This window comes from Marmota monax, unplaced genomic scaffold (assembly GCF_021218885.2).
Source record: "Marmota monax isolate L192 unplaced genomic scaffold, Marmota_monax_Labrador192_F-V1.1 WCK01_AAM20220418_F8-fsc00345, whole genome shotgun sequence".
NCBI classification, from domain to species: Eukaryota; Metazoa; Chordata; class Mammalia; order Rodentia; family Sciuridae; genus Marmota; species Marmota monax.
Window position 1 is genome coordinate 276639 of NW_026694478.1, and position 25830 is coordinate 302468.

Consider the following 25830-nt stretch of genomic DNA (forward strand, 5'->3'; position numbering starts at 1 on the left):
GATTCTTCACTCACTGAAGATCTCTTTTTGCGGACTGGTCTCTGCAACATACAGGGGTGCACCTTATCTGACCCCTTAAGGATTTAATATGTGCTAACGGAAGTTGAGCACACTGTCTCAGGTAAATTATGTTTTAAATGGGTTTTTGGACTTTCTAATTGGGAATGTCCCCTATAGTGGAAACTTGAGAGCAGGAAGGAAACAAGGGTCATGGGATGTGGGGCAGCTACTTGGGGGCCAGAGGGAACTTGTGAGGCATTATTTTCTCTCTTCATGAGCCTATTTCAAAAAATATCCCTGATTTTATAGCAAAAAGCAATGCATGTTTCTGCAGATAAATCAATCCTCTGGCAGCAATAAATACTCCATTTTGGCATTCTATCAGACTTGCTTCAAATGAATTACAGTAAACTATTTTTTTCCCTTCTGGAAAGAATAAAATTTACAGATATCTGCAGATTTGGGAAGAAAGCTTTTTTTCCTAAAGGGAACTAGTCTGACCACAAGGAGAAAAGGGCAAAGTACACACACATACACACACACACGCACACACACACACATGCCCATGTAACCCTCCCTCCAAATCTCTTCCAGTCTTCATTCCATTGAACTTACCTGTTTACATATAGTATCAGAATATAATTTCATTAAACATTCATCTGCTTCTATGTTAAACTTTTGTTGAATTGCCATCTCTGGACTCTATCATTGAAATTTTCGACCATCTAAAGGTGTGTGTGTGTGTGTATGTGTGTGTGTGTGTGTAATTTTGTCCCTTTAGCCTAAAATAGATAAAAATAAGTATTTTCCTTACAATAAGTACAATCCTCTACCATTCTGAACATGCACCTTGATTTAGTTCATTTTGCAGTTGCAATGGACAAATACTATGGAAAATGATTAGAATCTGACATTCGAATATAATCCTAATGTTGCAGAGTTCCCAGAAACACAATTATAATATTCACTGCAGCCAATGCTTACTGTGATTATAGTGTGCTAAGCTGTTTCCCAAGCTCTTATGTTAAACTAGGTTATTCTTCCAATAACACACAAGGTAGGGCCTGTTATTTTCTACATTTGCAGATGGGAAACAGAGCCATGGCCACTGGCAAGTTGCTCAGGTCTCAGTGGCGGGGTGGGCCTCCCACATAGGCAACATGGTGCCCAAGTCAATGCTCAGACACTATCTGCTACTTCTGCTGCTGTAAGTGACCCACTATAATAGTCATAGTAATTTTTTCCATTATGCTTTTTGAGAGCTTGGATACTAAGCCAATGAAGAAGTAATCTCAATAAACTTTGTGGTTTTTGTCCTACTCAAAAAGGGCTCCCCTTCATGAAGATGTTATAGTGTAAGCCTGGACATGTATTAACCTCCACACCACCACCCAAAGAATTGGTAGAACCTAAGGCAATCATAGGTTAAAACACATAGTAAATCAACATTCTCATTTAAAAATCTTTCCTGCCACTATTCAGGTAACCTAGAGGTTAATGAGCAGAGACGTTTTGTCCTAAGGGAAAGTAGAAAAAGAAGGGGGTTTAAGAAGCTTGAAGCCAATGCCATTTAACCACAGCATTATCTTTTGTTTTTATACCTATAATGGTATAGAAATGAGGTTTCAGACAAAATACCTTCTCAAAAGGGAGCCAAAGCTTGCTTAGCTATAGGCATGTGGTATAGACGGTGGATCACACCCTTCCTTTATCATTTTCTAGAGTTCTTGGGGTCCTCTTTAGCTCAGGGTATTCTAACACACCCAATGACCCCAGCACTCTCCAGGACCATATTTAAGGTATATTCATTTGTTTTTGCCACTTACTTGCCCCAAAGCCACTGAAGAGTCTCACCCTCAGCAATGACTTGGAAAATTAGGAACCGATAGTCCTTATCAAAGTAAATTGAAACGTTCCCTAACAAGAAGACCTGGTTCATTTACCTAACAATCCCATACTTAAAAAAAAATTATTTTTTTGCCCCATCGCTAACATTTTTATTCCAAGTTAACATGTCAAACAAAACATAATGAAAATGTCTGAGTTCTGGGTTGTTTTTAGCATTATCTATTAATCTGAGCTTCTAACCTTCTTAACTAAAGAATAGGAACCAACATAAAGAACTGAGTATACTCCCAATTCTCCCTTTCTACAATTATTTAAGTGCCTTAAAAGCACAATTTCTTTCACTGTCTTTTAAGGTGCCATAGAAGGAGAGATTGATTTTCCAATAATTGTTTAATTTTACTTGGAATTTTCATTGCTTTCAAGTTTCGGATTTGGGACTTAAAGAGGCTTGGTATAGAAGAGCCATCCTTGGCCCAACCCTGACTGTCAGCTGATGTCTGTCCCAGGACTGTCAGGGAGAGGAAGATGGTGGAGGTCCAGAAGGAATATCAAGAGATGGGAACCACCCTATTGCTCAACTAGTGTCAAGAATTTGTCTGCTCTTTTCATTTAACCTTGGTCTTCCCTAGGTTGGCCGTACTGTTTTAGGAGCAATATGGGACAATGTGGGAGCAATTGAAAAGAAATTAAGAAAAAAAAATTGGGAGTGGGGGGGGAGAATTCTGCCATTAAAAAAAAAAAAAGCAACTTTAAAACATTGTCTTGCCAAAGTCTAGATGGTCCTTAAGATGGTTGAGAGTTCAGAGGTTCTGATTCTGAAACCTGGGTGGGAAACCTGTGTGAGCAGCTTAGTACACATCCTGGCGTCACCAGACAAATGTTGGGAGGGCAGCTGTGAGGAATTGAAAGGACTTCCCCCCTGATAAAGCAAAATATCCACAAAATTAGGTTCTGTTTACTATCTTGCTGCTACCTAGACCTCCTGTTGAGCTCTGAGGCAAAATGGAAAACCATTTTAATAGTCCAGCAAAATTTCCTTCCCATAAACAAATCTTTCCGCACTCAGAGTCCAGAAACACACTTTGTTTATTGCAAATAGGAGGCAACAATGGTTTACTGGTTCAGAGCAAGTCCACTAGTCCCTCAGCGATTTCTATGAAACAACTTCATGAAGTCTAACACTACAAGATGAAAAGACAGTGCGAGAAGGAAGTTGCAGAATTAAGAAGGGGAACGAACTGCATCTCATGAGTTCTAGCTTGTCTTCTCTAACATCTGCCTACATATGTCATTACAATGAGGCAGGCTGTTGGTGCAGCCTGTAGGACACACAAATACTTTGCTGGCCTAGATGAATACATCATCCACATTTAAAGCAATTTTTGTGTAAATGATGGTGCTGTTAACCTCCAAGGGTTATTCAAATGTTTTCTGAGAAATTGGCTTCTTTGAGTTCTTTCTTAGAATGTCACGTGTTTCGTTTTTGAGCAGCACAGAGTTGACAGGCTAGACATGGCAGAGTTTAGTTAATTAACTAATTCCTGTCAGGAGAAGCAAAGTGATGGGATTCAGAGAGCGGGTCCCAGACAAGGGATTTTCCTTCATCCATAGCAGAAAAAGAACATGTTGCGTGGCTTTGTAACTGGGCAAGTTTAGAAATATTTTTAAGCTTTCTGCTTTGCCAAGTGTTTCATAAAAAACTATTTTCTTTCTATTTCATGCCAAAAAATGTCACCCCCTAAATATTTTTTTCCCATAACTGGCCACATGTCCAAGATTTTCTTCTTTTCTAAGAATAAATAATTTTTCTTGGTTATAAAAATGCCACTTGTTCTATCAGATTAAACATATCTTTATATAGAAAAAGCATTTAAAACATTCTACCAGTGAGCCTAAGGAAAGAGTCTTGCTCAAAATAATTTTGTTCAGTTAATTTTGATGAAATGAAACATTTTGAATTCTGTTTGTGACTCTCGATGGAAAGTTCAGGCTTATTTTGTAACCCTCTCAATTCTACTTTTTCTCTCTGTCCTTATTCTATCTCATTTTACTAGAAAGCATTAAATAAGAATTAATTCCTGTCTTTGACCAAAATAATACCTTGGAAACGATATCAGTGCAAGGGAAATCACTGGGTTCCATTCTTAATTTGCACAGTTAGCTGGAGTTGGAAGGGTTCAGCTGTCAAGGTTTCAAGAACTCTAGCATTAAAAAAAAGTGTGAACTTGCAAATTAGCTGTCAAGTTTAATAGAAAGTGAAAAATGCAGCCAAGAGCTGACTTATTTCCATTCTTTGTATGCTATTGATCTTGCTTCAAGGTAAAGCACAGAACACTGAAAAATAGCAATTTGTATGAATTAGTTTGGCATTTTCTTTTTTACCATATAAAAAAGATCATTATATTCACAAAGTCAAAAAGCTGAACAAGGAGTCTTAAAAGTGGGAAATCAAGTGCAAAACAAAAACTTGCTTGAAAAAGCAAAAACAGTTATAAACCAAAAAATGTGATACATATTCATAGAGAAATAAACTGAGTGGCATTAGCTCTTGTAAAACCCCTAAGGACCTGCTATAGTATATCACAGACTTAAAGCTTAATACTGGGCAACTTAAAATATGCTCATTGCAATTGACATTTAATGTAATTGACATTTAACTAATTATTACAAGTAAACCTACTATAATAAAAAAGTATTCTGAGTTGGTTTATAATATTATTGCTAGTTAGGTTAATTTTAAAAACCAGTCTCTTAGTGTGTGAAAGGGTTTTGTGTGTATATGTGTGTGTGTGTGTGTGTGTGTATTTTCAAGGATTGGGGGAGGGATTTTCTGGTCCTTTGTAAATGGTTCCCTAAACATCCTGGTTTATAGATCTTTATCATACTTTCTAAAAATGCAGGCTTATTTTATTTGGAGAATGCATTAAAGATAAGGACATACAAACATTTCAGAGAGACCACATGGCAATCTGATTCTGAACTAACACAATGTTGCTTCAAATAAATCAAGATCTTCCCGAGATTAACAATATGCTGAGAAACTAGAGGATATAGCAAATTATTTTGCTTGACTTCAATCCACTTTCATCCTGCCACAAATGGTACCAAATAAACTTTCCAGCCCTCTCCTGTCTTACTATTGCATAATCCTTTCCCCACTCAAGCATGGAGAATTATGTATGTACATGTTGAAAATATCAAGCATCTCAAAACACTTACATTTCGTTGAACTTGGTCTCCCATGGTAAAATGACAAAACCCAATGTGGTGAGTTTGCTTCCTAGGAACAGCAAATCAGTATCGTGATGCACCCAAGTCAGAAATAATACCCTTCATTTGCTGCTCTTGGTTTAGTATCAGTGCTATAAAAAATAGATGATGGAAAACTGGAGCTCTTGACAGAAATACAAGTCCACGGTGTGTGGCTTGTTCAGGAATAGTAGAGAGAAGTGGCAGTCTTATCTATACATCAAACTTGGCCTTTGTCTGCGCTGACAAGTGGCAGCACATGTAGAGTATACACACGCTGTCAAGGCATTCATCACTATGGGCTCGAAGCAATGCCTGATTCATTTTACATAAATGACAGGGAGCTAAACATATGCACTCCTGCTAGAATTCAACTGGCATGGAAATTTGAGCCTATGGAATATCACTATGGAGTAGGCAAGCCAAGTTATTTATGACACTTGGGTTTTCCTTTTTGCTTTTGCAAAAAGGTAATCTCCAACACAAGAATGTTTTGTGGCTTTGGCACAGAGAAAGCTGGAAGTCAGTGAAATACAGGCTTGAAGGTCACCCAGTCTGTCCTGCAGCATGGAGGGGTGTTGGGAGGCCAATATGCAAAACAGCACCAACTGTGTGTACTGATCCTTTGGCACAGACTCCAAGCCAAGGAGCATATAGAGAAAGTATAACTAAAGGTTGCAAATGAGGACCTGTGGTCTTTACCTTGCCTGAATACATGAATGGCTATGAATGCAAGAATGAGAAAGATGATACAAGGTCGTTAAAGAGAAACATCATTTGAATCCTTTAATGTTACGTAAGAAAAAGCAAGAAGCACCAAGAAGGAAAAAGGAACACTCAATACCAGGAAGATATGCCAGAAAAATAGCATTTGATCCTCACTCCTATCACCATGTTAAGGCCAATGACAGGCCTGAGACTCAGCATTCCCCCATCTAGCAGTCTATATTCCTGCTTTTATGGCTGTTTGGATGTTGCATGAAATAAACCGAAGATCTACATCCTTGTTTTCATTATCTGCTTTATTTCTGGTCCATTAAGTTGGACAGACCCAGCCACAAATCATACACTGGCTTGTTTACAAGGGCAAAATTGAAGCTTGGCTTTCCAGGTAATTATTAAGATGTGCATCACTGGCCACCCCACCCTGACCTCCACTCCATCCTGGTCTGTGTTCTCGCTGTCTTGTCTCCTGCATTTCAGACTCATTCACATTTCTTACAGCCTCTACTCCTGGGCCTGGGGTCCTTTCCAACTCACCGACTTGTCTTTCTTTGAAATTCATTTTTTAGCTCCTGTGTTATCTCTGATACTCTTTGTCACACTGGCTTATTTTCCCTGCTAATTTTTGCTGAAGACAATACTCTCTAGTTCTCTGGAAAAGGCTTGACTGAAAGAATTTGGATGTGGAGTTTAAATGACCCCGAGAACCTTATGTTTCAAGTCTATCAGCTGGCACTTTAGGGCTACTCAGTTCCTAAAGCAAGCAATAAATAAAACCAAAACCCAAATAAATAAATAGATAGATAGACACATAAAGCAAAAACAACTGACCTAAGTAAAGGTAATACATAGACACACTTGTAGCATGACTGTGAGGTTAGACTGGTTGGCTCTGAATCTTGCTTCTACCATGAATTGATTGCTTAAGTTTGTATATCACAAAATAGAAATAACAATAATACCTGTTTTATAGGTTGCTTTTTTGCTCTTTCAGTAAATTATTATTATTATTACTTTTTTTGGTACCAGGGATTGAACTCAGAGGCACTTGACTATTGGGCCCATCCTCAGCCCTATTTTGTATTTTATTTAGAAACAAGGTCTCACTGAGTTGATTTCAAGGTCTCACAGTCTTGCTTTTGCTGAGGCTGGCTTTGAACTCAAGATCCTCCTGATTCAGCCTCCTGAGCCACTGGGATGACAGGCATGCACCATCATACCCAGCCTCTTTCAGTAAATTTTTATTGAGCACCTAAAATTCCCAGTCAAAGGGATACAGAAGTACCCAGAGTAGACAAGAGTTGTACACTGGTAGGGTTTACATTCCAGTACAGTTTACTTCAGGGATCAAATAAAATGATCCATCTAAACTGCACCACAGTGCCTTAGACATAGGAAGCACTCAGGAGCTCCTAACTAATCATAGGCAGGGTTTTAAAAAGATGAGGCAACAATCATAAATATATATATTTACTATAGTGAAAATGACAGAAAATCTAGAGAAGTATGAGTAGAGGAATTAGTTGTTAAAATTGTGCATGAATCTGACGCGAAGTACATTCTGAGTGGGGCTGAAGTCTGGGCCTGTGCTATCTGATGTGGCATTACAAATGCCTGGAAATGTGTATTTATAGTTTGGACCTATCTGACACTGAACATCTGCACAGCTTCCAGAATATGTCGACACTCTCCTTAACTCTAGAGCCCCTCTGGACAAGCACAGCTCTGAGCCCTTTGGCCACAGTCAGTACCAGCTCCAGTTTCCTGAAGAGGTATCTAGTTTACACCCCTCTACAAAAATCAACCTAGATCTGAACCTTAGATCTTAAGACCAGGAAGGGGGTAAGATTGAGGTCTGCAGTGTTACTCTTTATCAGATAACACTCTGCCCTTTTTAGTTACCATATTTTTACAATTATTTCCATTTGCTAGTTCTATTACAGCACCCTATCGAGGCATGCTAGTTTTACAACATGCTGCTTAGAGGAAATTTGCTATTGATGAGTCATTTGATCTCACAAAATTTTGGCACAGTATGCAAACATAGAATGTTTTCAATTGACTCTCTTTTTCATACTCACTTCACTCCTGATAGAGCAATTGGGGAGCAAGTTTTTGTTTTCACTTTGATTTTGCAAAGAATTCTCAGCTTGCTCCTCAGTTGCTACCTAGGATGGTAAGGAATAGACATGCCTTGGTAGCAAGCAGTCAAAACAGGGGCCAGCAGTCCTATAACTGTTTATTCCACATTGTCCTTCGTGGAGGAAGATGAGGGCAATAGCTAAAAATGAGGACATGTGATTATTTACTGCCTCTTCTTAGCACACTATCCTGTAGTTTAGATCTCTGTTTTTAGCTACCTAATCTGCTGAATTACTTTGCATTCTTTCCCCTAGCTCTTACAGAGTCTATGCTGGAGAGGGTTCAAGTGTCAATCAAGTGGCTGGACAAGGCAAACTTTAAGATGATGATCTTTCCTCCTCCTGGGTCTTCTCCTCTCATCCTCCTCCTTCTTATTTATTTATTTATTCATTTATTTATTTTTGGTTAGTCCATCTCCTACCCTTTTTATTTAGTTTTATTTGCTTCCTAAACATTCATGTGGTTGGATGCCATTATAATTGTATGGTTACTCTATGATCAAATGAGGGCTGGTGGTTTCAAAGCAATATATCTTGTTGTATAAGTTATTGCTTCATGTGGTAATCAGAACCACAGTAGGTCCATGTGGCACTTTCCAGGGTCCCCAAGAGTACTTGGTGGGCTTTAAAATCCAGTTTTGATCAGCACATTACTTTAGTCTATAGGGTACTATTAGGAGAGAAACAGACCATTGACTATTTTAGACTTTGCATTTATAAAGAAAAACTGTGGCTTAGTTTGGGTTACACAGGAGATAATTGATAACTGATCACTGTCATCTCTTTTCTTTAGCTCAAATCAAATAATGAAGTGGTACTGTCTTGTAAGCTATGCAAACAAGTGATAGTAGCAAGCCCATTTCATTGGGTAAATCTTTTAATTGGTAGGATCCCAGAATGGGAACCTTTAACAAATTAAAAAAGTCTGATGGACTGGAAGCCTGGACTATTCTGATGTGAAATAATATCATGACATAGGAGGCTATTGAAATAAATGGCCATTATATATTAAAGACCAGGCCATTGGAATCTGGCTCCTAATATTATGATTTCCCTAAAATTGTGAAACAGGATTTCCCTCTTAACCATAACCAATATGATTTGGTGAAGAAATGCTCACAAATAGTGAGTCTTCTTTTGGAGGAGGGGCTTAAAAGAGAGAGATATATATGAAGGTTTTTGGCCCAGGTCCAAGTCAACTCTTGTTAGGCAGCAAGGGCTAAGGAGATGGCAAAGAAAAGAAAGGGCACTTGTGTTTGAGGTCAGTTTGTTTTGAGTTGAATGGACATACCAGGAGTGAGTAAGTACTCCCCAGGTCACTGGGGGAGTGTTGAAGTGGAAATCAAGCACAGGGGAGGATGGAGCTGCTATGAAGAAAGCCAAGAGGGTGCAGTCCATGGGTTCAAGAAGAGCAGCATCCCTATCCAGGAATGGATGCTGGTGGCAGGAACAACATGATGTGGGCCATGGCTAGTAAGAGCAATAGATAGATTGTGCAGAACTATCCCTGAACCAAGGAGGGATCCTGGACCACACTAATTTTTATTTTTCACATCTTTTAGACAGATACCTTGAAAAATTCCTGGCCCCCTTGCCTAGAGGAGTTCATTAGCCCTGATCCAGTCTTATGCTCAGGTAGACAAGGAGGACTGAGGGACATGGTAGGCTCCATATATGATCTCCCACCACACTTTCCTCATGGCCTATTTTTACCCAAGGAGCGGCAAGCATTCTGATTGGATGATGACAATGTATTCTGAATTTTCTAAGACTACAAGCAGCGACACTATATTTAATAGCCACATTTTATAGAATACTTAATATTTGCAGAAAATATGCAATTAAATATTATTTTCATGGATTTAAAAGCAAAGTAACTACAGATAAGTAGAGTTTCTCTTTGGGGTTTTCTTTAGCTGATACATTTATTTTATAGGCATATACACCCTCCTTCCCCACCAATTTGTAGCCATCAACTTGCATGAAGAATGTATGCGATGAAAACCGTTTTATTGGTCTGTCTGATTGCTGTCTCTTGACCTTGACCTTTACCACCATCTTGGTCTTCCTGAAAAGTGGGGAGGATACACCTGTCACAAATATGTCTTCCTGGTCATACTTTTGATCTTTCCAGATATCAGAAAAATATTGACTATGTCTTTCTACATTGTGAAGTATGGAAAGGAGCAGAGGAAGAAATCACGGAAAGAATAAAATGACAGAAGTGTAGCTGGAAAGCAGCAAGCGGCTTTTCATCAGGTTTGCCTTTCAGTAAGATGCACAGGAGAGAATGTTTTCTCTATACTGAAGTGGCTTGGAAAGTAACAGAAGGGTGAATCCCTAGTGACCTAGTTCAAACATACTAGTTGCTTTTCAAAGTATTCAGACATCAACATGAGATACCCTTTTAGGGTTGTTTCTCAGAAGTATGATAGTTTTCCAGAATCTACCTTCCTAGTCTATTTTATCCAATTAGACTTATGAAGGTGGAAATGAAGTCTTTGGTCACAGGTGGGGATAAGCTGTGATAAGCCAAGGTGTGTGTGTGGAATACCCAGTATAGCATTCCTGTGTAAGGTTCAGGTCCTTAAGGAGAACACCACTTGGTGAAAAGACTTTCTTCCCTCTTCAACCAGATTGTCCCCTGAATTAGTTGTAGCCACATTAAGGACTAAATTGTGTCCTTTCAAAATTCATATATTTAAGTTCTAACCTTCAGCACCTTGAAATGTGACTGTATTCTGAGATAGAGTCTTAAAAAGGAAATTCAATTTAAATGAGTTCATTAGGGTGGACCTTAAATGAATCTAGCTAATGTCCTTACAAGAAAAGGAAATTTGGATGTCTAAAAGGGACAGTAGGGATGCCTGTCCACAGAAGAATAACTTTATCTCCACATAATACATGGGAAATTGGTCATCTACAACACAAGGAGAGAAACCTTGGGCGGAGGGTGGTGGAAAATAAACCTGCTGGCACTTTGATCTTGGACTTCTAGCCTCCAAAACATTGAGAGATAAATTTATATTATTTAAGTTACTAGAGTAATTTAGGAAACTAACACAAGCCTACAGTATTTTACCTGTGAGCAAGGGATACAACTTTATCATAACTGCAGTAATTTAAACTGAGTTGCGAGTGCGTGAAGGTAAGCTCAAACAGGCTTACAGTGATCTGCCCAGAAAGGACTAGAGGACATTGGTTTATGGTCATTTTGCTCATGGGTGCCTGACCTCCTTCAGTAAGAGCTCCACAGAATAAATGGCACTACGGTCTTCTCTCAGGGGCAGCTAAAAGTTCCAGGGTGTTGTCATCATCAGGAGCCCCCTGGTGCCCACCATAGCCCCAGACAGATGAGTCAGTTGCACAGGTGGTTGGAGCAATGGCATCTCCTTGTCGTCCCTCAATGCACACTGCTTCATGCTGTCACCGTGAGAGATGGACATCTGTTCTCTTCTGGATATATATATGGCTTGGAATATGGTAAGAGCTGGTAACAAAGTGTGATTTGTGTGAGGAATATTTTGTGCATTTTGGTGTGGCCCACTTTAAGGTAGAGAGGCCTGTTCTGAATGGAATTAGGAAATTAGCATTTAACCATACAGTAATTGGACATGCAACCCTGGCTACATTAGTTGATACCTGGCTTTAAAGGAGGGAATTTCAGCTCAGGGCCTGAGTGTGTGAGTGCAGCTGCTACAGATGACTAGCTTCATTATCAGCAACCTCATATATTCACCAGCAAAACTTTAATTATGCCAATTTTGGTTTATGCAATGTTTTTGAAAACATTTTCAGAGTTTACCTACCATTAATTTTATCCTTCCATATTTACATTTGCTTCTAGAATTTGGAATAAAGTGAGTTGAAGGACAGGATACTAAAATCCTTTAAGAATTTCACAAATCTCCCTGTATTAAAGCAAAAGCAAGCTGCACGGCCAAGTTAGGTTATGCAGGAAGGGCCCATGGTCAGTTGTAAGGCACTAAACTCTAATGGTGAGAAAATAATTATTATGGATTTTATATATGCAGTGTTGACACAAGTGGCACGTCAGCCATAAATAAAGTTCATGGGTTAATCATCAAAAATAATTCTCCCATATAATTAGATAGCAGAGATCCTCCAGATTGGGAGAAAATCTTCACCACCAGCCCCAGATAAGGCATTAATTGCCAGGATGTACAAAGAATTCAAAAAACTTAACTCCAGAAAAGTAAATAACCCAATCAATAAATGGGCAAAGGAGCTGAATAAACACTTCACAGAAAAAGAAATATGAATGGTTAAAAAATATGAAGAATATTTAACATCTCTAGCAACTAGAGAAATGCAAATTAAAACTACACTGAGATTCTATTTAATTCCAGTAAGAATGGCAGTTATAAAGAATATATGTAACAATAAATTTTGGCAAGAATGTGGGGAGAAAGGTTCTCTCGTACATTGTTGGTGGGACTGCAAATTGGTGCAAGCACTATGGAAAGTAGTATGGAGATTCCTTAGAAAACTTGGAATGGAACTACCATTTGATCCAGTTATCCCACTCCTCAGTATACACCTAAAGGACTTAAAATCAGCATACTACAGTGATGCGGCCACATCCATGTTGATAGCAGTTCAACTCACAATAGCCAAGCTATGGAAACAATCTAGGTATCTTTCAATGAATGAATGGATAAAGAAAATGTGGTATATACATATAATGGAATATCACCTAGCCATAAACAAAAATGAAATTATGGCATTTGCCAGTAAATGGATGGAACTGGGGAATATCATGCTAAATGAAATAAGCCAATCCCCTGGAAAAAAACAAAACAAAACAAAAACAAGGCCGAATGTTCTCTCTGATTTGTGGACGCTAACCCAGAACAAGGGGAGTTGTGGAGGGAATAATAGAAATAGATTGGACTAGACAAAGGGTAATGAAGGGAAAGGAGTGGGGATGTGAATAGGAAAGAAGTAGAATGAATATGTATGACCACAAGAGGGGAAACCTAATAGAATAAGTTATACTTTATGTATATATATTCTTCCAAAATACATTTTATTTTTAGTTATACATGATATGTCTATCATGTATAACTAAAAATAAAAATTAAAAAGATAATTAGATGTTGTTAATGAACTTATCCGTTTTTGTAATCCAAGTAATATTCTGAAGAAATTATAATAACTAAACCTGGATTATTGTTAGAACTGGTTTACATTTACCTGTGATCACTAAAGGATGGCCCTGAGCTATTTCTGGAGCCTGTCTTATTGATGAGATCTTGTGCCCTACATTAAGGAGAAACTCCCTTCCACCTGAAGAGAATGGGCAGTCTCGCCTACCACATTCTCAGAAAAGAATATGTGGAGGAATGAAGGAGACCCAAGATAAGGTAGTTTTCTGTTCTCAGGGGGTGGCAGAAAGTGGTCAAAATATTTGGAAGTATGGCTCTGCTTGCTGCAGGTATGGTATTATTATTATTATTATTATTATTATTATTATTATTATTATTATTATTATTCTTCCAGGGATTCAACCTAAGGTCACTCAACCACTAAGCCACATCCCCAGCCCTATTTTGTATTTTATTTAGAGACAGGGTCTCACTAAGTTGTTTAGCGCCTCGCTGTTGCTGAAGCTAGCTTTGAACTTGCAATCCTCCTGCCTCAGCCTCCTTAGCCACTGGTATTACAGGTGTGTGCCACAACACCCAGCTTTATTATTTTTTAATATACTCTTTGTAAACTGTTAGCAAGACCCTTTCATAAAACAATTTATTGATTAAGCTATGGAATTCCATAACCACCAGTAGGGATCAGCAGGCACTGTGCCATTGGATAACCTCTGGATGTGGTACTGAAGTAGGTACCCAACTACTCAGCCTTCCTGGATGAGGAAGCTGCTCTGGGCTGTCTGAGAAGAGAAGCACAGGGGCAGTCAGCGTAACTTGCTACCACAAAAGCCACTGTGGTCTGAAGTTGACTCAGCCTGAGGAAGGCCTGATATCATTGCCAAGAACAGTCACAGGAATTGCCTGTTCTGAGTCACCTCTGGGAAGAGCAGACTGTCAGGAAGATTTAATTGCTTTGACCTTCCTGCTTTCTTGATATCCCATTGGGAGTTTTAGGGGGAAAGGAGAGAGAGTTCTCTCCTTTTGTATAAAGCAACAAGAAAGAAGAAAAAACATTTTCATCTGAAATCTTGGCATTGGAAATCAATTACTCAATCATACAACCCTCTGATTCCTCGTTATTATGGCTCAGAATTACAGAGAGAAGTGTGTCTTGGGGTGTAACTTTTAGAACAGCAGAATTTAATGAAAGGAAGACACTAGAAAGATAAACTAATCCAATGCATGCATTAATGTCAAGGAAGGAACTTAAGTGATGTTAGAGAAGCAAAAGTAGGATAAGCCAGGGTAGACTGACCAGTTTGCCAGGAGTTGATGGGTCTAATGGAAGAGTTGTAGTCACCCATTTAGACAAAACAAACAGAGACCAAAGTCCTTAACAACACCAAAAGGAGAAAAATAAAAGAAAAAAAATGCATGCCTATTAATTGTACATCCATTAAGTTCCTTATAAACATAAAATTAGAAGTTATTCTTCAGGGATTATTGCTCGTTTGCTGTCACAACTGGGTGCTATGGCTTCATTTTGTGTCTACAAACACTGGTTGGGCTGGTTGCTAAGGGGATCCACTGGGGAATGATAACTATTCAAATGTGACCCCTTACAGGGACATGAGCAAATTCCACTCCTGATATCATCCATGTATTGTTGTTGAGAATCACTATGCTATAGTGGACTGCTGTTTAACCTTGGAGTGTTCTATAAACCCAGGTTAGAATCCTTCTCTACTACTCACAAGGCACGTGACTCAGAGCAAGATTATTTTTTAATTCTTGTGAAGCTGTTCTCCATGTGGTAAATGGAAAGGATGGTGGTAAAGTACCATTTCTAAGTGTCGACTATTCACATCAGCTATGTCCAAATTATAAAGCCCTGGTTAAGTTTATTACCTTCCAACTGTGGGTTTAAATTTGCTCATAATTCCATTGACAGTCTATTCCCATTAGAAAATATTACAAGTTGATAACACGTCTATTTTCAGAATCCATAATGCTCAGATCATACTTGAAAAAGACTCTTAAAAATTGAATATGATCATATCACCCATCATAGGATAATAGCATGCTCTGTCAGAGTGTTCCTGTTGTATTGCAAAATAGAAAGTTCTAGAGTAGATAAATTAATGCTGTAAAGTCCTCAACAATTGGTCTTTATTGATGTTTATTGGCACAGTTGTTGCACACTTCACATAGTTATTTTGTACAATACTGAAAATACCTTAACCAATTTAAAAGTAACCATATTTATTAATGAGTGGCTCATTTGAGAATAAAATGCTTCCTCTTGGTATAGGGAGTAGAACTCATGATTAACAGAAAAATCTGAATCAGAAAATGAGGCCTTTAATTTTTTTAAAAAAACTTTCATTTATCTTTTGAAACTTGTGGGTAAGCTACAAGATATTTAGGAACACTGACTTCTTTATTATTTTTTCCTTTTGATATCATTTCTCTCTCTTCTTTTCCCTGACCTTACGTGGGTATTAGAATTCGAATCACATGAACAAAGAACAACCAAAATCCCATTATATATAAGGCACATCCAGTATTGCAAAAATCTTTCATGACATTTTCTGTCTTGAGTTTATGCCCTTGTTTGGGAAGAGAAAACACACCCCATGAAAAGTGCATGATTCAGGATTTAAACAAGAGCTCAAAGAAACCATAGAGGAATTGTTATATAATAGAGGAACATCCATTAGTTGCTAGAGGTATACTATTTGTCCTAACTACTATGTGAATTTGGAGAAGAGAGAAATCCAGGAACTTCCCAGTTAGGATTGAGGTACAGGACATGGAAAAAAGGAACTATCTGAAAAACAACGTGAATAGCTAAATCAGTTTGGCTATTAGAACTAGCACTCAGAATCAAGAGATGAGGAAAGCTGGGTGCAGTGGCGCAGGCCTGTAATCCCAGTGGCTTGGAAAGCTCAGTCAGGAGGATCACAAGTTCAAAGCCAGCCTCAGCAAAGGCCAGGTGCTAAGCAACTCAGTGAGACCCTGTCTGTAAAAAAAAAAAAAAATACAAAATAGGGCTGGGGATGTGGCTCAGTGATCGAGTGCCCCTGAGTTCATTATCCTGTATCAAAAGAGAGTGAGAGAGAGAGAGAGAGAGAGAAAGGAAAACCAGTAGCAAACTGAAATAACACAATGCCAAAAAGACAAAAAGCAAGGTGAATAGAAGTTTGGTGACTGTCTTTGACATTTTGCTAAATTAGCGGACAAAGGAGCAAGACTCAGATATCCTAAGGCAAAGTCGACCTCCGACACCCCACGATGAGGGCTGATTCAGGACTGGGTCTAGCATTAAAGAAAGCAGGCTTGGTGGCTGCCCAGCTGGTCCTAGAAGATGGCTAAAATACTCTGAATTAAGTAGATAAATAAGAACCACAACAGAGACAAAATGTGTTTGTGCACATGTGCATGCCAATGTGAGGATGGAGGCTTCAGAGGAGAGGAAACACAAAGAGGAAGGACTTCAAGGGAAGATGCCTGACATTCCACAGCAGAAGCCTAGGCACCAGACCAGTTGGCATAACAACTCCAAGGTGTACCAGAGAAGGGTTTCTTACTAGGGTCAGCATCTACAGAAAAGCAAAATCACCTTTACATTAAGGTGTGATTTTGAAATATTTTATTATCTAAAATAGTATAGCACAGACATGGCAATTTTGCTTCCCAGGGGACAAGTGACAATCTGGAGACGTTTTTAGTTGTTATTATTGGACTATACAGGGGTGTTAAGTGGTATATCATGGGTAAAGGACAGTAATGCTACTAAACATCTACAGTATGCAGAAGGATCCCTAAAGCAAAGAATTATCTGGTTAATCCTGGTGCATAAAAGTGCCAAGGCTAAGAAATCTAATTCAGAGGATTGCAGTGAAAACAGAACAATATCTTAAAATAAACTATATCACATAGTTGCAAAACAGTATTGTCCAGTTGACAAATGTTGACATTTTGAATTTATTAAAAATGAATTTAAGCAATAATTATTATAGTTAGAGTTATTTAATAGAGTCATAGACTGCAGCAGGCTTTAAAAAATTTCATCACCTTTTTTTTTAATAAACTGAAGGAAACTTTCATAAAAATCATGCCCATGGAAAGCAATGATATGCTGAGCAAGTCCTTTTCAGAAAAAAAATTCAGATATAATGAGTGGAAAATTACCTAAAAGACTGAAAGAAAAGACAAGTTAATTAAACCCAGCTATTGGTCCTATTTTATATTTATCTTTATAAAGTGCTAACAAATGCCAACCCGTTAAGTTATGACAAACATGTATATCCTGAAGAATCTGTATCATTTTTGAGGTATTTAATGGATATGTCTCAGACAAGAAAATATTGCATGTCTAGTATTCATAACAGTTGATCTTTTAATTGGCATTAATATGCTGCATTTAGAACACTAGCCACCACTGAGATGAAAGACATTCCTGAAGGGGGAACCTTTCTCAGAACCATTAACATAGCCATGAGTACTTTATAGGTTGCTACAGCACATTAGCCACAAACAATTTCCATCACAGGAAGTACACTTACTGTAGCTACTGGTGCATAATAAATATTTGATCCTAATTAGATCTAATGAATGGATTTTAATTCTGTATTCACCATGTTTTTTTAGGACACCGACCCACAAATATGAAAAAAAAAAGTTTTGTGGGAGTGGTCATTTTAATATCATTGCTAACATTTTTCATTTACCTAAGTCACTAAATTAATGAGGGTAAACATTGTCTGGAATTTTTTTTAAAAGATAGATGTGGTTGAAAACATTTATCATGAGAATCTTAAATTGCATAAAGATTCAGTGCAATGTGTTTTGCATTGAATAAGAAATTGTAATTTCATTTGCTTAATTTTTTTTAATTTCATTAAGGAGCTTAAGGTAAATATGCTTTCTAAAAATATAATTTGGAAATTGGGGAACTGACTAAGCAGGTTCAAATCTACTTTTAAAGAATAGTTGTAAAAGTGATCATCTAAGATAAAATAAAAAGTATAAAAATCTTGTATGGGGAAATTTTTTAAAAAGTTTGTTCTTTCTTTAGTTTAAATAGAATAACTCTTATCCTCTTAGAAGGCGGAAATATTTTAGCAACCATTTCCCAAAACATATACTGTATATGTGATATAAATGCTTTGATATGGAATAGAAGAGTTAAATTCTATGAGTTTTTTCTATTCCCTTAGGTTACAGCACTATTGGATGTGAGTTTCTAGAATTATTCACTTATCTTTTAAAAAATTTACCCTTGAGAAGTATGTCTCCATATATAACCACAAAATTCATTAAGGCAACTTACACATCATACTATAGAGCCATATAAATCTGTAGTTTTGCCAACTATGTGAGGTTGGCCAACTCCTGAAACCCCCAAATCCCAAATCTTAGTGACTTAAGGCTATGAAACTAAACATCCAGTGTAGATCAGTGGGGTATAAGGAGTCCTCTACTCCAAGCATTCATTTAATAATGAGGGACCTTTCACCATGACATTGGGTCTCAGAGTCTTAGATGAGAAAAGAGAGGGAATGGAGGATCCAGCATAGGCTCTTAAGGCAGAACTGGAAGGGGGATCTCTTATTTCCACTGACCAGAAATGAGTTACATGGCTTCTCCTAATTGCACTGGAGAATGTAAACTGGCTGAGTGCCCAGAGGAAGAGGAAAGGGCTTTGTTTAAATGCATACCATCATCTCTGACAATTAAATCAGTAAGAAAAATACCCATGTCATATCTCTCTACTCTTGACAGACGTATTGTCAATGATGGATTCTCTTCCCTGGCAGATTGCTGATTCAAGTGTATTGCTAGACAGGGCCAATATAAGGTTGTTTCAAGATGGTCAGCCTTTGTCCTGGCAGACTGAATACAGACCCAGTCAAAATGTCATCCTACCCATATCACCTGCCTGATCCTCCAAACAATCATAATGGTTTTTTCACTTTGTGATTGACAGCCTTATTTCCCATAGCATTCATAGCCAACTCATGGGAAAGAATAGATTAGTTTCACCTGCACTTTCACCTAAGCATAGGGAAGAACCACTGTCACCTGGAGAGAGACCATAGATTCCACTATCCTTACCCTACATCAAAAATATGCTCCTTTAAACTATTTGGAAGGGAAAATCAAAATAAAATATGAGGCACCCAAAATGTACACAGATACAAGGAGTTTGCCATAGAAAACTGTTTTCTAGTCATAAAGTCTACAACTTCAGATTTGGTATAAATATCAGGTCCTGAACAATGCCAGCTACGTTTTACTGGCAGTCATTATCAGGAGATGGCACAATGAAAAGTGTCACAGAACCTGGAAGCAGCGTCAAGTCTTGAAAACCAGATGTGACTGTCAATCACGGACTAGACCACACATTAACTCAGGGCATATGGGCTAAAGGTCGCACTTGACTTTCTTATGCGTTAGCATTAGAACTAGAAAGATCGGCACATTCATTCTCTCAACACCTTTCTGTTTAACTATCTGTAAGAATAGAAATGGCTTCTCATTCCTCAAATCTCACTTAGCACCAAATCATCTAAAATTCATGCATTTCGATTGCTTTCCTAGTCATGTTAATAAGATTTAACTTTTCAGAAAACAGATTTAAAGCAAACCTCAGTTAAAATGCAAAATACAAAATAAAAATAAAAAAGTCCCAGATTTTTACAAATGTTGTTTTAAAGTAACTGTAAAATTAAGGCACATGATTTGAAACAAAGGAAGACATCCAAGAATTTTAATAGTGTGCAGATTATTTGAACCATCTGATGGCAGAATAAACATTAAATCAATGGAACTCTTCATTTACAACTTCTTTATGAGAAAATGTTCCAAGAATATCAAACAGCACGTGCTCTACAGAAGCTCTTCTTTATCCAACTCCTATTATTTTGCTCATGTCATTTCAATCCTTATTCACATTAGAACATGTTAACTCTGTAAAATTTAAAGGTTAATATAAATCAAATTAAAGATTTCCCCTTGGTATAGCTATAATTTTGTTGTTTATATCACATGGATTTTTTTTCCCAAAATTACAGGCATTTGATTTGATAAAGAGGATTTTTCATCAAGTTTTTACTCCTCTGTTCTAGGATCCTGTTTCTGAGTAAATCTTTCTCTAGAATCAAGTCACATCAGTCAGTTCATAGAATTAAAAAAGTACATGTTTAAGCCATCCTCAAACTCAAGAATGCTTTTTGCTGACAATGACTGGAACTGCATAACTTCACATGGTCAGCCTACAAAAAAATTTTTTTTGGTGCATGAGCTTATAGCTTAGATAGGTAACTTTTAGGGTTGGTTTTCATTTTCCCTTTGGGGGCTGGTTTTCTTATTTAACTGCATGGAAAAGCAGGATGCACACTGGTGGAGAGGGCCTGATTTACTAGAAGACTTAAGATGTTGTTAAAGTTAGTTCACTTCTTTGAACTTACAGTGGTTTCTATAATAAGACATTTATATGATGCAAAGTCCCTTCAAAAGACATGATTTTTAAAAGAGAAATATTCAGTTGATTATGTTGTCATTTCATAATGAGCCCCAGAAATGAGACAGGATATTCATTGATGGCAAGAAAACAGAGCAGGATAAAATTCCTTTATACTGCTTTCCAAATATGGCTTCCTGGGTGCAAAGAGCACACAACTAAATCTCACATTCAACTCTTACTCTTTACACACTCTAACTTTTAGAGATTTTTGTTAATGTTCTTTTTCATTATTAACATCACTTGATAGTCAAGGAACTTCAGAAATCAGGTTTGCCCATGGATGGGCCCCAAGTCCTGGGAACAGAACTTTGCTCTTGGAAGTTTCTTTGATTGTATGTTCATGAGTGAATGGCTGTGCTGTCTCAAGAGTGATGGCAAGTCAGTCTTTCTAAATTTAGAAATGAAGCACACCCTGTAGTCTGACAAAGGCCTGTGGCGAAGAGAACAGCTTCTTGCTTAAAGATATGAAGTGGGAGTGGAAAAGTATTTCTGCTTATACAGGAGGGTACCTTTCAGGTATCAACCTCTTACAGTAGACTGCTGTACTTTAGATGAATACTCTACAAAGTTATCTCCAATGAAGAACAAAGATAGATGGCAATGCTTTAGAGAGAAGTCAATAGAATGAAACTGTGAGATTTCATTGTTAAAATTTTACTAATTTCATCCCTATGTTACCATTATACTAATTATTTCAAAGCTTATTACATTTTGGAAAAATCCTGTGCTTATTGCCAATATTCTAAGTCAACTTTAGTAATCAATTAAGGTTAGATCTTCTACTTCTATAAAAATACTCTATGCCATGGTAATTTGTAGTATTTTCAATTTCAGGTCGCCTCATTCAAATGGTACAAACTGCCACTTTGATTTCTTTCTTTTTTTAACATATTCCCAGCCCCCATCCAGGCTCAGGTTTCCCAGTTCATGTTCAACTCTCATATCAGGAAAGACCATTGTGTGTTACATGATGTTTAGTTTCCATTGAATTGGAATTGAGAGTGACTCATCCTTTTTATTACTTTCCATGGTTTGGCCAAACATTAGGAATGAACACTCTGAAAAATTTACAAAATGCACCTATAAGGGGCATCCTGTGCTTGTAGGACACATCTCCACAGTCTGTGAGTTTAGCAGCATTACAATACTAATCCCTGAAAAGGAAATGCCACAAGGAGCTTAGCTGCTTTTCACAAATATGAGTTCATGAACAAAAATAAAATTATAATGCATTGAAAAACAAATTCTTCTCTTTTTAGTTGCATGTAGATTTTTTATTTGAAAGCAGACATCATTGAAACAAATCAGCTCTGTGGCCAATGTTGAGAATGTGAATGACAGTATAAGGAGAAGAGAGAATTATAAATCCTACTCTGAATAATTTGTCACCACACTAGTAAAGCAGTAAATATTTCATTTTAAACTATTGCAGTTTCAGGTACATTATAAAAATTAATGGTTGTAACTCCAAACACAAGATTTGTAGTTCACACACACATGTGCACAGATTTGTGTGGGTCTTTAGAGAAAAATATATATTTATGTTAAAACTATTTATTTCTTTGAAATGTGGTTCAAAGCAAGGAAGAAAACTTTAAATAATTTTTTCTCTTTTAACTCCTTAAAAGCCCCAGAGCAAACACCTGACCATATGCTAAAATACTTGAATTCATAGCTGGAATCAGTAATGTCTTTATTCATTGAAAAATCTTGTTTCAATATCCCTCTGTTAGCCCTTTTCTTGGATGTTTATCTTGAAAATTTGTAATGAAAGCTCAAAAAGTTTTAAAGCTACATTCGTCTTCCATAGATTATTTCAGAAATAACATTCCTTCCATATTTAAATAGGAGCAAATATAACAATATTTCTATAATCCAAAGACAGTTTATATATTCTAGTACAGACAGCAATCACCCTAAATGCATTCTTTCCAAAGGACAAAGGACATCACGTAAATCCACCTGTATTTACAGAGTGGATGTTTATGGTGACACCTACCAGTTTTTCACGAAATCCTACCTCCTCTTTAGTATCAGTGATTGACAGAAGGGCTTCTCATTCTAGGTTGGTGCAATGTCCTTACTGGTTCCTACACCAAGACACTGATCTTTCTAATCATATCATTAAGCTCAAACCTTTTGGAAGTCTTTTTGTCACTTACTGCTAAATCTAAATTTATAGATTCTATTCTCACAGCCTCCTGTATCTTCCTTTCATAGCCCTTGTTACAATTTTAATTACATGGGCTATTTGGGCAATTATCTTCTAATAACTGGGCTCCCTCTGCACTGTAAGCTCCATGCCAGGGGAAAGACTGTCCCCAGTGAATATCACAGAGGTCTATACTGAGTACTGAATAGACCTTCAACAAGGCCAGTTATGCAATACATTTTAGAAGATCCAGAAGTTTGATGTTTAACATTTTTATCCTTCATATTATTCTAATCAAAGTTGTATTTAATTATAGTAAAAATTTAATGACTGGGAACTTTATGTGATCCCTGAATATGACCCCATTCATTGTTTTTATATTTTTTATTAAAAATTAGAGCTTAGTACATTTAATTTGCTATTTGCTTATTAATTTAAGAATGATCTTGCATGAGTCAGAAAGGAAGAGAGGAAGGAAATAACAGGTTTATTAGCAAAATCAAACAGCATTTTAAGTGACCACAGAAAACTGTTTTAATGCCTTAGGCAATTTCTTTTTCCTTGGATGAAATATTGTCATAAGGGTCTTTTTATAATGCTTCAGTTATTTCTTAACATTCTATGTGAAGTCTTTACTTTCATATATGAGTCATATGGAGTTTGTGGTTTCAACCTTTGTACTTAGACTCTTGATTGATTTTTTTTTTAAACAAAACTGCTATCATTTAGCATTTGCTCTGACAACCATCACATTAGTACATAACAAGTGGCAATGAAGCAAATGATTTGGGAACATTGTTAGTACTACGTCAGGAGAATCTGAGGAAAAAGGTTCTTTGAGGTAAGTGGCAAAGCTGACACTGGATCTCTGCTCCATGCCCAGCACAGCGAGACACACCCCTTCCTAATGAGTCTGGAAATATTGCCAGCTCTGCCTTTTATCTCAGAAAACACAGGGCTATTTATGCCGAAACACGATGCACCAAATTTACCTCCCCTGATTGACAGGGTCCTTTTTTCTGATCCTTAAAGCCTGAAAAGGAGATAGGAGTGCTGCTATATGATAGGAGAGTTTGGTAGATGGCAAGTCTACATGCAAAGCTGGTTTGTTTTGGCATGATAACAATGGCTTCGAGGGATTAGACTGGAAGACAGGGAGAAAGGATAAAGAATAGTAGGAATATTACTGAGAAATCCTCATCAAGAAGGCTGCAATGGCCTTTTAACTAGGACAAGGGATGATATGGAAGATTTTGTATAGGTAGAATCAATGAATAGTGATTAAGCGGGCATGAAGAATAATTTGAATGCATGTCTAAGAATCTAATCTTAAATAACCGGGTGACACCATTATTAGGATACAATCTCACGGAGCAAAAGCAGATGGCAGTTGGAAGATGGTATTTTATTTTATTTTGCTTTTCACACTGGGGATTGAACTCAGGGACACTTTACCACTGAGCATATTTCTAACCCTTTTGTTTTTGATTTTGAAATAGGATTCAATAAGTTGCTGAGGCTGTCCTTGAACTTTCAAACCTCCTATCTCAGCCTCCCCAGTTGTTGTGATTGTAAGTATGCGACACCATACAAGAAGATAGTGTTTTGGAAGAATGGAGTTTGAAGTACTCAAAAGGCATTCAAATGAGCTCCTTGGAAAAGTGGGTCTGGAGCACCTGAGAAAGATCAGGGACAGAGATGTAGGTTTTAGGATTATCATGAAGCAGGAAACTGGTAAACTTAGGGAAGCTGATGGAGATTTAGACAAGAGGGGCAGAACCCAAGGGAATAACAGTAAGGTTAGCAAAAGAAAAGGGCACCTGTAAGTGGAATTCAGAGAGTGTAATCAGAGACACTGAAGGGACAATTGGGAGCATCCAGTGTCACAGAGGCAAAGGAGAAGATATTTTAATGAGGATCAGGGAGTCAACATTGCCTAGGCCAGTAATCTAAAAATCTTTTCCTTGCATTCATTCTCAAATATCATTTCTACTGATTATGTTTTATTTGGTTTCTCAGGTTTAATAACAAAGATATGAGGAAATTCAAAGTTATTCTTTGTGTTACTAGACCTGCATGATTTCTCAAGATGTATTTATTGTTTATTTAAAAACAATTTATATGCTTCCGTGGACTTTATCTATGAAGGAGTTAAGAACATGCCACCCCAAAATATGCCACTCTGACATATGGACTATTTTAAGTCAAAGGCACTTGAAAAACAGCAGGTGCAAGAAGATCACCCTGACCTTACTTCTGTTTCTTAAAAGCAGGAGATGAAATTCTCACACATACACAAAAAATTTGTCCTTGCTGTATGAGAAGGAAACAGCATTCCTATCACTATGAACTGAAGTTGAGATTGCAAGATATCTGTGCCAATATGCCTTGTTAGACCACCCCCTATCTTTCTAGCTACTTCTACCCTCCATTAGTTTTGCTGGCACAAACCTTTTGCCTTGTCCCATTGTCCCAATTTACTATTTCCTATCTAATTCAGTATGCAAGTTTTCAACTTGTAATTGAATCTTTGGATATTTACTTCCAAATTATGAAGGCTTATGTGCTACCTAAAAAACAAATACCCAGAATGAAAAGCCCTACAAGGTAAAGTTTTGCCTTCCCTAAGCCTACAAATAGAAAATAGCTTTCCTTTGAATTTAATGATTTAAAATTATGAAGATTTTTGACTTGCATTAAATTTTCAGACTACCTGTTAAATTACTTGTAAAGAACAATTAGATTGTCTGAATATTTTTTGGTTTTATGATTAAAACTATATTGAGCTTCCTTGTTAAAAAAAAAGAATAGAACAAAATTCATTAAATATTATACATCATTTGTAAAAACTCCTTAAAAACATAGCTATTTCCACCAGATTTTTCCACTTAGCATGTTGGAATGACTCTGGGTAAAATAAACTGAAAGGACTGCAATATAAATTTTCAAAATTAAGTATGGATTCCCGTCAAATGGTAATGAAAAGTTGCTAGTTTTTATTCCCTATGCGATTTTTAAAAAAGTGTTAAGTGTAAATATTAACTAACATCTGTGTGTGTATAAATTTTTGTGAATAAA

The 25830-nt window shown here is 37.2% G+C and overlaps 1 protein-coding gene across 10 annotated transcripts in view; it reads right to left on the minus strand.

The window, feature by feature from the left end:
• Positions 1-25830, minus strand: part of Sorbs2 (sorbin and SH3 domain containing 2) — a 202563-nt gene that overhangs the window by 134435 nt on the left and 42298 nt on the right. The gene's annotated exons all lie outside the window — the stretch shown is intronic.